This window comes from Apis mellifera, linkage group LG12 (genome assembly GCF_003254395.2).
Source record: "Apis mellifera strain DH4 linkage group LG12, Amel_HAv3.1, whole genome shotgun sequence".
In the NCBI taxonomy this organism is placed as follows: Eukaryota; Metazoa; Arthropoda; class Insecta; order Hymenoptera; family Apidae; genus Apis; species Apis mellifera.
Genome location: NC_037649.1, coordinates 10,107,088 through 10,123,143, shown reverse-complemented (window position 1 = coordinate 10,123,143; position 16,056 = coordinate 10,107,088). Strand labels below are relative to the sequence as shown.

The window sequence follows — 16,056 nt, the reverse complement described above, 5'->3', positions numbered from 1 at the left end:
TGCCGCATCGCCGTTTGTCGCTTTCCTATATGGAGCAACGAGAGGGAGCCCAGTTCGTATAACCATCGGCGTGTATACCTCCCTCCCTAACGTTCACTCGAACGCGCCTCGGGCGAATTCTCATTCACGATCCCCTATCGAGAAACGATGAATTCCAGCGGTAAGTGTCACATAGTAACGACAGACGATTGTTGTTTCCTCATTATCCGATATTGTTTCTCATGCGTCAAATTAATCTAACCGAAATCGATCTAGAAATTTCCAATATTGTCGTCTAACGAAAGTTCGATCTTCAATCGATTGTAATTGTTGGATAATTTATCGTTCAATAATAATCGCAGAATATATCTGCAATTGCTTCGACGAGTCGAGAAATTATAACGAAAAAGCTAGGAACTCTTGGAAAGTTCTATCTTTTTCCAACTCGACAAATCCATTCGAATATCGACCCGTGTCGATCCCCACAATCCTCGGTCAATCGATTATCTCCTCCCCACCCCTGTCAAAATTCTGAAAATCCGTCCACGTTCCATCGTTAATTAACCGCGTGACGAAATTCCGATTCTTGTAACCCGTGTCGAGCGAGAGAAGAGAGGAGGGATATAGAAGAAGCCGATTCAAATGAGCGCGTCAGGCCGCGGCCGTGAATACAACTCTATCTATTTCGAACACCGCCTACCGTATTATCGTCCAGTACTTGGCCGCGAAACCCAAGTGCCAATCGGTGGATGAGTTGGACAGCTTTCACGGCTCGATAATAAGGTCCATCGACGGGGAACGAGATAAGGGTGGATGGACATCGGGATGAGGACGACGACGGAGAGAGAGAGAGAGAGAGACGCTGCTGTCGGTGGTTCATCGTTAAGATCGAAGGCCTTGCTGAGTTATCTCCCCCTGGGAGGAGAGGGGAGGCGGCGTGCACGTACGTAAACGCGTGGGCGGGCCACGCGACCGTACGAAGAACGGGTTTCTCCTCGTTTCTACTCTACTCAGAGCTGTACGGTTGCTTCGTCGTGACTTGCAGCGAAAAAGAGAGAGAGAGTCGCGGCGTACACCGCGCCATTTGAATATTCACGCTGTTCCGCGCTGCACGCGTGCCATGTCAAAATAACGTATCGCTGTCCCCCTCGCGCCTCCGCGTCTCGGGTAAATAAACTTGCCGCCTCCCGTATGCAAATTGATCCCGCCGATTTTATCAACCGACCCGTTTTTTAACAACCTCTCTAAAACGGATTTCTTTCCATTCCTTCAATTCCCTTCCCCCTTTAATTCCGCGGCAATTGGGGAGAAAATAGTAGGAAATAATCGTGGAGCAATCGGTGGTGGTTCGAGTTTGCCGATCCATGCCCGGCCTTTTTAATCGCGGCCATTTGTCACGCTCGATGGGCGATCACCGCTTTTTTCTAGCTTCTGGAGACGGTTCGAGGAGCATGGAACAGAGAAGGCACGGTAATGATTTCGCGCAGGACGTAACGCGATCCTGGCCACGTCGCTCCTTTATAGAGATCTCGCTACAGGTGTCCGCTCTACAGAATTCCACCGATCTTTAATCCTCGCAAAAATATCCCGCAACGATAAAACGAATGTCCGCCTATGCGTGCTCGTTCCCCTCGATCGCGCCGATTTGGAATTGAAAATCCTCCTCCCCAGAGCGTGGATTATTATTTTGAGGGGAGGACGAGCCGTGGGACCGGGTGTATCAGCGTAAATCGGATATTTCATTTCGTCACGGCGCGTTAGTCAGCGAAAAAGAAAGGAAAAGGGAGGGACGAGGAATTCGCGGGGCGAGTGTGGGTGGCGAAAACTGGTAGATGAGAAATACAAACATCGGGAATGGCGGTAAATGGCCCCGGCCGGCCCGTTCGAGGCCAGCGATCGCGTGTTCTCATTTCTCCTCGACGGCCGCCGCTCGACCCTCTCGTTTTTATTTCCATTTCGACAAATTTCTCATCGCGCCGCGCGCTCTCCGCGAGGATAGACGACAAGAATAGGAGAGGAGGAGGAGGAGGAGGACAAAGGAAGAGTTTTCGGCTGCTCGGTTCGGTTATTGGTTCCGCCGTATCCTTTCCTCTCGCGAGCAAATATTTGCACGCGTCCTTGGATACGCATAATGCCGAGGGAAGGGGACGGATCCATTCTCTCTCTCCTCGGACTTATCCTCGATAAATATTCCGTGGACGGTATTCCAGAAGCGCCATGCTCAAGGGTTCCCTAAATATCTTAGAAGTCTTTGTAAGAAAGAGAGGAACGAAATCGTGCTCGCTTCGCTTCCTTCGCCTCCGTTTCCCTCCCTGCCTTCTTAGAGGGGGGAGGAAATGGGCTTCTTATCGGGGCGAGCATCATTGACGAAGAAACAGAAGTTACAGAAATATACATGCACGGTTGCTTATGCAAATGGAACGATAGAAGCACACATGGACGGGTTCCTCGCTGTTTTATATATATATATGTACCTCGTAATGGCTCGGTTCGCGCGATCGAGATTCTCCGGGAGATCGATCGGATCGATCCACGATCCGGTCCGCCATTTCCTCGAAGCGACGCGCCGTCAAAACCAAAGTCGAATTAATATTCAATCTGACCCCCGATAAGAGAATATCGGGGAACACGCGTTTTATCGTTAATGCGTCTCCGCGTCGGATAAAGCTTGCGAATTAATTAACGAACGGATATCATCTCGAAAGGTTTTTCCATCCACCACGTCCCACAGGGAGGTGGTGGGCCCTATTTTTACACACGCACGAAATTCATTAGCGGTAACGAGATGGAGCGTCCGAGATCGGAAGAAGGATCGGTCGAATCGTCGTCAAAAATCGTGGAACGAGATTGATTTATTGCGCGGGCCTGTCGTATTGGCCGCGTTCGTATCGCTCGATCGAACATCGTGTAATTGAATCGTCGACCTGTTTTCGAAACGCCGATTAAAAAAAAAAGAAAGAAAAGTTTTTTTTGCCGATCCGATCTTCGAGCAAGGCCACGTTTTAAGAAGTTTTGAAAAACAATTTTGCGTTCCGTTCCCTTCCTGGTCCAGAAACAGTACGCACGGTGGCCTTTTTTCGTTATTATTCGACGGTGTTGTGTGACGAATACGGCGCAATTCCGGCCGAATGGTAGACGAATTACCCGGGGATAATTGCCTCTTGCCTCGTGAAACTGGCTCTCGTGGGTGGCACTCGTGAACTCGACCGGTGAAATCCCCTCGAATCGTCGAGTGCTCCGCCGAAAGGTGGCGAAAGTGTCGTTGCTGTGAGACCAAACGAAAGGAAAAAAAATCATCCATTACGCTCTCCGAGAAAGGAAGCGATATTTCGACGTTTGGCCGCCATTGAATTTCAATCGAGCAAAGCGAGCGAGACGAATGGACCCATCTTCGAAACGACAACGAAATTACAACCTTTCCGTCACGAGATTCTTCCTATCCTCCTCCTCTTCCCGCCTCGGCGTTACACTCGTCATAGAAACGCTCGACTCGAAAGAGATTCTCATTGTCCCTTCGTTCGAGGAGGTCAAAGGACGCGGAGGTCGGGCTACGTTGTTCCAAGGCTGTTCCAAACTCGGCGAAGAACGTGGAAGGAGCAGTCTCACCGTTTGATAAGGAAAGAGTGGAAAGGTTCGATCCCTTCTTCTTTTTTTCTCTCCTCCTCCCTTCCCTTTTTCGGTCCATCCTCACCGGTCGAAGGTGCGAATTCTTGTATCTGGGCGTGGCAAATTGCCGCACGCGATCCTCTAATGATGCGAACAAACGAGTGGCACGAGGAGGAAAGAAAGATTGAAAGAAAGGACAGAGAAAATGGTAAATAAAGAAGAGGAGCGAATTTCGGATCGAGAAAGGCGATCGAAATCGAGGATAATCGAGGTTGATGTGGCGAGGGAGGAGTGTGGACGGAGTCGCACCTGATCCTTATTTGAAATTGAAACGAGGGACAAATATTTGAAACGATGTTTCAAATAACGAATGGGATCGAATAACGGTGGCCAGATCTGGTTCGACGAGAGAGCGTAGAGAAGAGAGTGGCGCCCGATCGATCGATCGATCGATCGATTCCTTCGAGTTGGAGCACGAAGCCACGACCAGGAACCGAGCCGAAGGCGGCTTTCTGGACCGAGACTGGTTCTGTTTCTCTCTCTCGATCGGCCACATTAATCATATTGCGAACGACGCCGCGCTCCTCTTTATTTATTCTCTCTCTCTCTCTCTCTCTCGTCCTCCGCTTTTTCTTACCAGATCTCGGTATCTCCCGTCTTCGTCCCTCCTCGGTATTCCGTCGTAAGTCTGCGGCGACTCCATCGTCGGCGGGATCGTCTTTATCGTTCGACCACGCGATGCCGAGGAGGAGACTGTCTTTCGTTGAAATGAAAAGCGTTAATAATATGTTCCACGTTCAATTTTTTATTATTCCTTCATTTCAACGATTTCAATCTCTTCGATAAAATTCGATGAATAAAATTAAATTTTCGTCCAATGATTCCGCGAACGAAATAATAATATATATATATGTACGATGCGTTTCGCTGGAATCTCGCTTTAAAACTATAGCGAAAAGCAATCGAAAAGATCGTGGAGCGCGTAAAAGTGAAAAAGCCAGGAGCACGAGCTGCAACGGCTCGTCCGAAAATGGACGGATCGCGCTAATAAGAAGAGTGGGCGCGATATTTATTGGCCATCGCGCAAGAAAACTGATCCATCCTCGTATAAGTGCAGATTACAGGCTATTCGCGCCAACAGGATGAAATGAATTCTGGAGGAGAGGGTTGGAAGATCTCGTTGGAAAAGAAATTTGGCAGGTAATCGCCCCGTCCCTCGAGGGATAGGATCGAAAAATTGATTTTTGGAAAATAGGGAGCGAAGGCATTAAATATTTTAAGATTCTTCGAGAGGATTAATAGAAGGAATTTTGCTCGAACCAAAAAAATACCAGAAAATTATTTTAAATGGAATTATATTATGAATAATATTCTAAATGCCTCGATGATTATGGAAAAGGATGCAATTAGGAATTGTCCAAATGGTTTTCTTCTTTTCTCTTGCGACATTTTTCGCTTCGATATAGAGAGAGAGAGAGAAACGAATGGATAAAGGTTTGAGAAACGAGGCAGGGAAGGATCGGGGCAAAGTGTTTCAAGATAAACGAGTATCGGGCCGATTACCTTGTCCTCTTATTTCGCCCAATGCGAAGAAACGTGTATTTCAGCAAATACGATTTTAAGGCGGAGGCATTTTTCTCGTCTGACGAAAATATCGAATTGCCGATAATCTCACGGTATAATAATAAATATCTACGCTTTCTCTCCACGCTCGTTTTGAAACTCGACGACGATAACCATCGCCCCTCTCTCTCTCTCTGTCTCTCTCTCTCGTGTAATCGTCGAGATCAATTTGGACGCGGTTGACGAGTGAAAACAGCGTTAAAACACGAATAAATTGGCCCTTAAACGGAGGGAAAAGGGACGAGCGTGGTACGCAGTTTGGGAAACGCCGAAAGTTGTTTAGGGGCCGAGAGCGAAAGAGCGGGAAGGGGTGCGCCCACGCCTCGAGAGGAACAACTTGATACAAGAGAGCCGTCTCGCTTACAATCTAGCCTTTATAGAATCCTCGGTTAGGAGTTTAAAGAAAGGACAAAGACGAGGAGATGGTGGCGAGAATACGCACAATGAAGGAGCGGAAACTCGAGCCGATCCGGCTGGCATCTTCGGCAACAACAACAACAACATAACCGAAAGCCGAGATCTCGTCCAATGAGCGAGCTTGAAGAAAAGAAGAAGAAGAAGAAAGGGTGGAAGAGGAAACAGAAGCGGTAGGGAGGGGAGGATAGGAAGAAAGATGAAAAGAAGTAGGCACAATCGACGGCGCGAGCGGAGATTTATTCGGGGATCGGTGATAAAACGCGCGCACCGCGAGATCCGCGGTGTGAACGAACCCTTAAACCCGTGGAACCAGAAGAAGGGCCGCGCCCCTTGCATTAGGCAGATTTATTAACGCGATATCGAGATGCTTCCTCGCGCGGTTTGAAACGAAACGCGCGAATAATCTGGCCGTGGGATCTGCGAACGTGAATCAGTCCTCTCTTCTCCTTGCTTCGACCACGTTAGAATTTGTAAGGAATTTGTAAGGGGTTGGGGGTGGAACCACCGGTTGGATCCCCGTTGCTCCAGACTTTCGACCACCTAACTGTTTACGCTTCTATTCTCGTTTTTCCGCCTCCCTATCTCGATCAAATTTTTTCCCTTCCCTTCACGTTCACGTTCGCGCATTCTTCGTCGATTATTTAAAAGAGTGAGAACTTTAGGACCGATACTCTCCAACGTCGTTTCAATTTTTTATCGTTTTTCGAAACGATAGGTTTGAAGAGGAGACGACGAGGAATTGATGGAGAAAATGGAAATCCGTCGATATCTGATAATTTTCCAAGGATCGCGCTAAGGAGGGACGCGTAAACACGATTGCGGGGGTGGAGCGAACAAGTCGCCCGCTTTTCGAAGTCAGTCGACTCGGGAGGAGGAGAGTTATAGACGTTGCGCCGGAGTTGGGCGCATTTCCGTGGCGTTTAATTATGATATATGGACGGCTCGTAATCCGAACGTATTCCACCGTGGTACCCCTTTCCATAAATTGCTCGCCCATACGTCGAAAAATACCGACTCGCCGTTTATTTATTACTAATACGTTACACGCGTGAAAGACTCGCCGAGGAAGGGTTGAGACTCCCACGGAGGAGTATAATGATATAAGTTGGAAAAAAAGTCGCGGATCCTCGGAACGTTTCAGTTGAGGAGGAAATTTAGTCGTCGAAAGGGATGGCGTGGCAGGACGGTCGGAAGATATTCGAAGGCAGATAAGGAGCGACAAAGCACCAGGGATCGGGATTAAGATCAATCAGCCCTGCTCGTACGAAAGAAAAGAAAGAGAAAAAAATAAATAAATAAATAAATCTCGTAGGAGCGGTTGTTGAATACGATTCGTGATTAATGCCTGGTTTTTTTTATATCGACGCGTCCATCAAACGGCATAATTACGGCCCGTTCGCCGAGTTTGGTCGAACGTTTTAAAAAATGGGTTGGAAACAATGGAGCCGCCGAGATAACGAGACAAAAGTATCCGTCGAACTCGTTGATACGACTGCCGATGCGACTCAACACCTATCCACCATTAATCATTGCGCGCGCACCCTTTGTCCTCTCTCTAATTAACGGCCAATTTCCTCGCCGCGATTTATTCACCATCGCGGCTAACAGGGGAGGGGGAGGTGGAGGACGTTACGTTTCGCGAAATCCTTTCCTTCTCCGATTCGCCCGCGACCACTGTCTCTCCACCTACTCGTTTCCTGTAAATCCACCGATCCTCGCGGGGCGATCCGTCTTGCCTATCAGGAAGCTCGTGTTGCTAACAGGTAACACGTGTAAGACCCAGAATATCGGCTTTCAGCCTCGAATAATAAGTGGTTTTACGGTGCACGCGCCAAGTAGAACTTTACCGCAGCAATTTCGGGGAGAGGATACCCTCCAACCGCGTCGTTTCAACTTTTTAACGATAGTTTTAACGAGGAATTGGCGAAAAATTTCGAAAAGACGTCATCCAAGTTGTCCAAAACTTGTCCCTAACCTCTTCAACGAACGGCTTTCGCGTCGTTTATCAAAACCTACGTACGTAAGAGATACATGAACGAGGGAGAGAGCGACAAAAAAATCTTGTTCCCCTCCCGATCAACCTTTGGACGGATCACAGGTCTCCCTGCGTGTAGCTGGCTAGAAACGCGGCGACTCTCGCTGGGGCAATTCATCTTGGAAGGCGATCGAAAGTACGAGTTCGGATCGGCCCCTCTTATCTCGGCGAGAATCAGAAACGAAAGAGAAACATTCGTAGAGGTGATCGGCCCTCTATTTCTGAGTGGTTGGCAGGCTTGGCCGCGCGTGGCCAGGGCCCCTCTTATTACCACGACAGCCTGTCTCCCCGTCGTAAAACCCTGCTATATGTAAGTGCCGCGTGTGCGCGATGAGAGTCGGTACGTTGATGCAAGGATCGTGGGTGTCGGTCCCACGCGTCTAGGTGGGGCCCTTGCCGCTCGCTCGTCTTCCTCCTCTTCTTCTCTCCAACCTTCCTCGTCCTCCTCCTCCTCTCTCGATCGCTCCTACCTGGATTCAGATCCCCCTTCTCCTCCGCTTTAACCTTCTCCGTCGTCTCTCTCTCTCTCTCTGTGTTCGTTTCTTTCCTCGCTTCTTCGTCTCCCTCTCGGTCATTACATATATGGAAGGCGGAGGTAAAGTCTTCCAAACGCGATCCAAACGAGTCTCCGCGATGCATCGTGAGCTCATGAGAAAAACATCCTACTTCACCGTAGCTTGGACCACTCTCTCCCTCTCTCCCTCTCTTTCTCTTTCGATCCATCTCGAGGACTGCTGGTTAGGATGGGAAAGAGAGAGATCGTTTTCCAAACGGGACGATCGAGTTGGAATAATTTTCAAGAGGCGAGTTGTGAAAATTTCAAAGTTCTCGGGCGTGGATGGTTTTTTGGGCAAGAAATGGAAAGAGCGCGAAGGATAATGGAGGCACTTACCGGATACTCGTGAGAGAAACTTTTTGCAGGGACGGGAGAGGACGCGGTATCGCGTGATCTGACGCCCGTTCCTCCGATCGTCAATATCCCTTTTAAAGATATCGGGAGATCGAATCGCGGTTCATCCAGCGGGGATAATGGTTATTTTATGACGTGCTCCGTGAACGCGACAAGGTAACGCGCGATGTTTATACACGGAGGAAAAAATCTTGCCACGATGCCACGAGATCTTGCTTATATAACCGTTTTGCGAATAAGATATTCGATCGTTCGCGACTCGACAATCGCTTCTTTCGGGCAAAATTTCAGGGGAAAAGTATTCGCATTCGAATGATATCCATTCCAATTTCCACTCGTCGTCGCCGATTAGTACCGGGAATAGAATTCCATTCGATCCATTCCATTCCTCGGAGGAAGGAGGAATAAAAAAGATGGATGGATGTAAAAATAGTAGATCTCGATACACGGAGGAAGGTGTGCCGTGGGCGAATAGTTTTTCGCGCTTAACTACCTTTTAAAACACGGTTGCACAGATCTATCTGTGCTCGAGTTACGACTATGCCCGCGCAATGCACAACAGTCAGCGACAACCTACACCACCTTTCCAACTTTCCAACTCGAACCTAGTCATTTTTTGTAATAAAGTCGCCGAGGAAACGATAGATCTTGTTGTTTCTACGGAGAAAGAGCGACGACAGGCGGCGTTAATCGATCGAACCCTCCCCTCCCCTCTTCTCGATCTTTCTCGATCGCAGGAGAAGGGGTTGAAGGAACCGTGGAGGCGATATAAGCGTATGCAGATTGCCGGGTGGCGGCGAGTGTCCCCGAACTTGGCGCGCGAGATTATACGCTCTGGGACCAGATTCCAGGGCGTAAAAGAAAAAAGGGGGAAAGAGGAGAGGAGCGTAGCCAATATTAATAACGCGACATGTGTATCGGGTCCGTGCGAGTGGTTGCCGATGCTTCCGCGCCGAGAGAGAGAGAGCCGCCCAACATTTCTCCCCTCCAAGGACTCGTCGGTGACTCGTCGTGTGGGAAGCGAAGCAACGGTATCCTTATCGAGTAGTGGTATTTTTTTACCGGGTTCCCTCTAATCGCTAATCTTAATCACCTCGGTCGATGCCACCTTTCAAACGTATCGCTCGAAAATCTTCTTTTAAAACCCTCGCTTTCCTTCCATCGTTCGCTCGGTGGTGCATTGCATTGTGATCGACGCGTAGGTAATCGTCGAGAAGGCGAAAATCGGATGGGAGTAGATCCGAGCGAAAGTATGAAGAGAGAGAGAGAGAGAGAGAGAGAGAGAGTGAGAATGAGAAAGATAAAAGGGAGGAGGGACTCGTTTAGAAGAGAGCGTATATAAGCCCGTACGGTTTTATTATTGATAGTTACACGGCCGCGAGGCCAGCGGGGCATGTACGAAATTAATTTCATACACGGGGCCGAGTCCCCGATATATTGGACGTGGATAGTGCGTAAATCAACGATCGAATGCATTAGGCTTCCCAAAGGGCCACGCGATTATATAGCGTTTAAAAGCGCGTGCTTTTGGAGCTGCGCTGCCTCGCGCTGTTCACGAGGGAAAGAGATCGAGCGCGGCGGACAAGGACAGGAATGGGTCCTTCGCGGCCCATTCGCGCCCACGCGTGCGAATTAAAGAACCTCGGATAAGGTAAGAACCGAGAGAGGAGGAGGGGAGGGGTAGAGGGACGGGTCGAAGAAAGGTTGCGGAAAAAACGTGGCGGACGGGGACCACCGCCGGCAAAACTGAAAACCATGGAAACCGTGTGGGACGATTCACGTTCGTGGATCGACTTCGTGAGAATCGACCGCTTCTCGAGAATATCGTGGCGCCACTTGCACATTTTTATATTCGCCTTTTTCCCCTTCTTCTCTCTCCCTTCTCTCCCCTAACCTCCTTCTTTTTTTGCGCCTGCGTCTCGTTAATTTCGCTCCTCCGCGCGAGGCACCACGCGCGTGTAATTGATACGACTGTGCGCGCGTATGTGCGCGCACACGGTGAAATACGATGTAAACAGGGATGGAAAAACGTTGGTAAGGTAATCGACGAATGCTATATATCGGGCGTGTATGCAAATACGGCGACCAGCCGCGCGCCAATAGCCGGAATAATCCAGCGGGGCAGATTATTGCCCGCGGGCGCAATATTTCCGCGAGAGGAGAGCCCTCTCTCTCTCTCTCTGCTCGCCCGTGAAAACGCCCACCTTTTGACATTTTATAATTCTATGCTAATTAAATCCTCGAACATCGTCCTCCGCGCTATACGATAATAAACCACGCATCGAGCTCTCTTTCTCTCTCCTCCAACCTTCCAGGACTATCGAATTCGAAATCATTGTCCTATTGTTCCGCGCGCTTCTCTCGTCTTCCTTTCTCAGAATTCGAAACTCGTTAAAAAAATATTCGCACCACTCGCGAAAATTGTTCGTTATTGTCCCTCGCGGTTCGGATCCTTATCACATCACTTTTTACGACTGAGAGAAGAAGAGAGAAGCTTTGCGTTGTTGATCCCCGGGCTGGATTTCACGGCCGGGATGTAAAACTATCCTTGGACAACTTCAAAGCGGGCGAGATGTTTATATTCGGGAAGGATATGACGAGAGGAGACACCCAAGTTTTAGGGACTGTGATCCGAAGCCCTCGTTTTTAGTCTGCGTTGGTTAAGAAAAAAAGGGTTGCAAGAGAGAGAGAGAGAGAGTTTCGGCCGAGCTATTCCGCCGCGCGTATAGAATCTCCACTCCCTCCGCCAATTACCTCCGTGACTAATGCCTCGTGGCCGCGGGCCACTTTTCGAAATTCGTCGAAATAAAATCGCTAGACCACCGAGGAGATAATTCATCGCCCGCATCACCTCGTGTTTTCGAATATTTTTACGCCTGGAAACGACTAATTGACGCGCGCCTCGAACGAATTAACATATGCTTATTATATCAAAAGGAAGGACGAACATATCGCAAAATTAAATAAACATTCTTTACTGGTTATGTAAACTTTTCGAATATCCAAGATCAAAGTTATTAAACCAAATCGCCAATTAATAGATCAATCGAAACCAACTATCCCTTCCAGGATTCCTCCACAAAGATTCGTACCGTTCTTATCGAAGGTGTTTATGGTTCGTAAAACGGAAAGAGAAAGAAACAGAGTTAAAGCAGAGAATGAAATTGGCCATTTCCTCGTTTATTCGATCGTTGTTCGTCAGATTTCCAGGATTATTAAGCTATGAGATATCTCGAACGAGGAGCGTAAAGTTTCGCGGATCGAAGGAGAAAAAAGAAGGGAGGAGAACGTCGAATTGTTGCGTCGACGTGAGGAACGGCCGTGAAACCGTTTCCCGAGCCCGGAAACGAGAACGAGGCGATAAATTATGCGAACGCAACATATATATATATATATATAAAAGAGTCACGATCGAACAATACGCGTCACTCGAAAGATATCCGGATGACATTAATGAAATAATAACGAAGCGGGTCTCCAGCTCGTTTTTCACGCACGCCCCGGCTCGCAGCTTGACCCCGTGCGCCATGCCGCCATGAACAATAACTTGCTTGCTAATTATGAAATAGTGATACGAGCGTGCCGCGCGTATAAACATCGCAACACTCCGAAAAACACGAAGCCAATTATCCGCCGCCCGGTGAGAACGGACGCACGCCCTCTCATAAAGTGGTCGCCGTTGCGGATTTCAAGCTACGAACAATGAGCAAAAATCAACAATAGTGGAGAGGGTGGGAGACTTCTCTCCTTCCCCTTCTTCCAGGTGAATTAAACGATAGCACGCGTTAAAATTTTCTAATCCAATCCGTTCTCCTTCTTCAATTGCTGTTCTTCCTCCTCTTCGAAATTGGCAGAACAATTTTAACCTCGCCGTCGAAGATAAAAATTCGGGGGAGGAAAGATGTTGTTCGAAAGAGATTCTTCGAATCGCAAGGGGAGAGAAGAGAGTTTGAAGGATTTAAGAAACGCCGTGGCATGAATCGTCGAGAACGAGATCGAGCTCGACATTCCTTTAAAGAAGTCACGTTGGCTCGGTTTTCGGTTAAAGGATCGAGAACGGTACGAATACGTGCAAGCGTTTTGTCGGGCCGCAACGACAGGGGCCGCAATTTCACCACCGGTTCCATTAACATTGTTGTAACGCGGGTGGCGGCGTTGTCGGGCAGACCGGGAACCGTAAGATCGCTTGACTTTAATTTTAATTTAAAATCGTTGCGCCCGACGAGGAAGGACCACCTACGATCAGTAAGGAGGTCCGTCTCGCTCGAACCCGAGAGAGGAGAGAAGAGGAGGATCGCCGCTGCCAGTTCACTCGGGCTTTTCGTTCGAACACGTCCAACGGCTTAGAGTTCAATTCGAGTAGATCAATGAATTGAAAAGGAAAACAACTGCCTGTCTCTCTGTCTCTCTCTCTCTCTCGAGATACACGGCTCGTCCAGCGATGAAAAGGAACGTGGATCGTAAAAAAAATACGGAGGTAGGAAACTCGAGCTCGTTTCGAAGGGTCGTCGCGTGGAATCGCGTCGAAAATGAGACGGCGACGTGGAAAAGGAGATATTCGGGGAACGGAGAAGGATATTTGAACAACACTTGGAATACGAAACGTATTTGTTCGAGACTCGACAACGATCGGAAGCCATCAACGGCCGGGGCACGAGCCGAGCCGTTCTCCAGGTAGCGGCGCGGCCGAGTAGGAGGCGGATGGTCATTGTTGAGACCTCCCACCGGGACCGCGACTCCTTGTCATCGCTCACATCCGTCCGTGGTGAAGGAACAGTCACAACACGGCCTCGAGTGACGAGAAAATGCGTAATTACTTTGCGGTAACGCGATTGCGTCCCACGGTGGCCCATCTTTTTCCCTCCTTCGTCGCATACGAATCCCTTTTAAAACTAATCCCCGTAATCTCGAAACGGAAAAAGGACAATTAAACGTTGCGAAACCTCTCTCTCTCTCTCTCTGTCTCCAATACTGTTGTTCCTTATAGATACGCTCGCAAGTAGAATACGACGATCGATCGTCCTACTCGTCGATTTATCAAAAGAAACGGCTCGTGTCTCACGGGTGGCGCCGAGGGACGAAGAAATACGATCGGGTTCGCGAAGCCGCGCGTCTTTCGTTTCGTAAATCTCGTCGATTCGTCGAGAGTTAAGCTTGTCGCATTATTAAACCTGCGGTGAGCGATAAACGTCGCGGTAAGACTCGCCCCCTCCTCCTTCCCCCCGCCCCGCGAAAGGATTAGAATCCACGCGCTCTATCTTGCCCGCCCCATCTCGCGAGCAGACAAGGAAATGGAAATAAATACCCGGGGGATAAATGGTCGATAATAAGCACAATTTATAAAGCAGTTTACGAGAAGATTTTCATAAATCGTCGTATCAACGCTCGCCTTTATATATCCCACGAATTCTCTTCTCTCATTCGCCGCCCCATTGCGCTCCTCTTTCTTTCTTCAACGCCAACCGACGCCACCTCGCTCTTCGATTCGTACGACACAGGGAGCTCATCGTTGGGATTATAAATCGGCATCTCTCCGCGGCGTGTCGTGCGTGTCGCGGACGAGGCGCGTCACCGCCTACTTGCTACGCGGTTGCATATATCAGGAGAGGGAGGGGGGCGCGAGAAACGCCGTGTGAGGGCATCGACGGGCACTCGCGTTGCTCCGAGCCGCCTTCAACCGCACCTTTTAAATCGCGATTCTCCACGCGTAATATCGTACGCGGCCTCCCCTCGTCCACACCAGACAGGATTTAACGCGCGTGCAATCTAAAGAGGGAAGGAAGGAAGGAAGGGAAAGTGGAGTCGGAAAAATTCCACGCAAAATTTCCACGGCCCATTGATCCTCGTCCCGTGCGTTTATCAGCAATTGCGCGCGCTTCCTTTCCCGGTTATCTGCCGGGTTGCAGGATGAGGATACGGAACGGTGGCCGCGCGAAATCTAAACGATCGGTAACGGACGCACCTGCCACGCCACGCCACGCCGCGCCGCGCCGCGCCGTTTTATCCGCCGTAGTCTCGGCCGATTTCTTATTTTCCACGGCCGAGCGTGGGCCTTTTATCGCGAGCCAGCTCTATAAAATAGGGCCGCGTGCGGAGCGGAGAAGAGGAATCGTAACCCCGGATCCCGCTTTTAAACGAATTTATTTTATCGGCCTCTGGAACACGTGCGTCTCACCCTGACGAGTTTCATCTCGGATGACTTTCAACCTCTCTCTCTCTCTCTCTCTCTCTTCTCTTTCTTTCTTTCTTCCTCTCCACCCCCACGTTCACGCGCCACTTTCGAAGCGGAGGGAAGCGGATTTTGCCCACGTGCAGCGTCGTCCACCCACGGGGGCCGATACAATGAGAACCGGGATTTATGCCACGACTCGTGCTAATATAAAGGCCAATTTATTTCGTACACGTACGAGAGAAGGTGGAGGGGACGAGCGTGTCTATCCCCTCGCTCGGTGTCGCATTCCTTTTCTTTTTTTTTCTCTCTCTCTCTCTTTTTCTTTTCGGCCGCTGCACCGCCAATCCGCAACACGGCAGCGAAATTTATAAGCGATAACTTTCTACAACGAATCGAATTTATCGCGAAAACAATGTTCCAACGCTAATCCACGATCCCTTGTTATCTCTTGGCTTGTAGTATCACCATTGGTAGTTTTTTTTCTAAGTAGACTTTACTCGTCATTTCGAGGGCGTGGCATTTCGGATGAGACGACGAAAAGGATTTGAAGGATTCGAGAATTAATTATTAACCTGTATATAACGAGTGAACGAAGGGAATCGCGGGATAGAATTTTCTAGTAGGAGAGTAGATAACGATAAGAGGGGATAGAAGTCGTAAAGAATTGTAATACGCGGTGGGTCCCCGTGACGAGGAAAGGGACAACCGTTTCCCCTCTTAACTTACGTTCATCCTCAAAGGTTCCAAGGGTGCGTTGGTAATTTATTTCCACCGCACGATCGGGCTTTCCAAGCATAACGACTGCAGTATTTGGTTAATATGATTTCTCCAAGTGGTAGTTAAATCTAAACAGGGAGGGGAGGGCGATTTAACGTGGCGCTTACGAGTGTTATGTAAATATAGGATGGAAACGAGGGAGGGGGAGGTGGGGAACGATCACGTTTGGACACGATAGGACTAACTACGATTCCGAATATCCCCTCCCCTCTCCCTCCCGGTTCGAAGAAACATCGTACGTGTGGGAAAAGGAACTCGTTCCCCCCCGAGAGGAAATATTCTTATGGAGGAATTAACCGAGAGGAAAACGTATATTTTATTCATTCGATTTATACGACGACTACGAAGAAGAAGAAGAAGAAGAAAAAAATTTGAAATGGTTGGACGCACAAGCCGAGCATAATATCCCCCGTGATACAGAACGATCGCACTTAGTGATAAAACCACTCTTTTCATATTCCAAGTTATTGCCGGCAGTAACCCGGAGAGTAGAAGAAGTAGACACAACAATAGGATCGTGGGTTCGTTGGATAGGGG

General features: G+C 49.0%; 1 protein-coding gene across 2 annotated transcripts in view; it reads left to right on the top strand.

Moving 5' to 3' along the window:
- The window catches only part of LOC102656885, a 67,934-nt gene that overhangs the window by 45,982 nt on the left and 5,896 nt on the right, over positions 1–16,056 (top strand). Inside the window, exon 1 of one of the 2 annotated variants that reach the window (XM_026444287.1) lies at positions 9,385–10,221. The exons of the other annotated variant lie outside the window; for it this stretch is intronic. The gene's annotated coding sequence lies outside the window, so the exon portion shown is untranslated. Of the gene's footprint in view, positions 1–9,384; positions 10,222–16,056 lie in introns of those variants that run through there. 2 annotated transcript variants of the gene reach the window in all.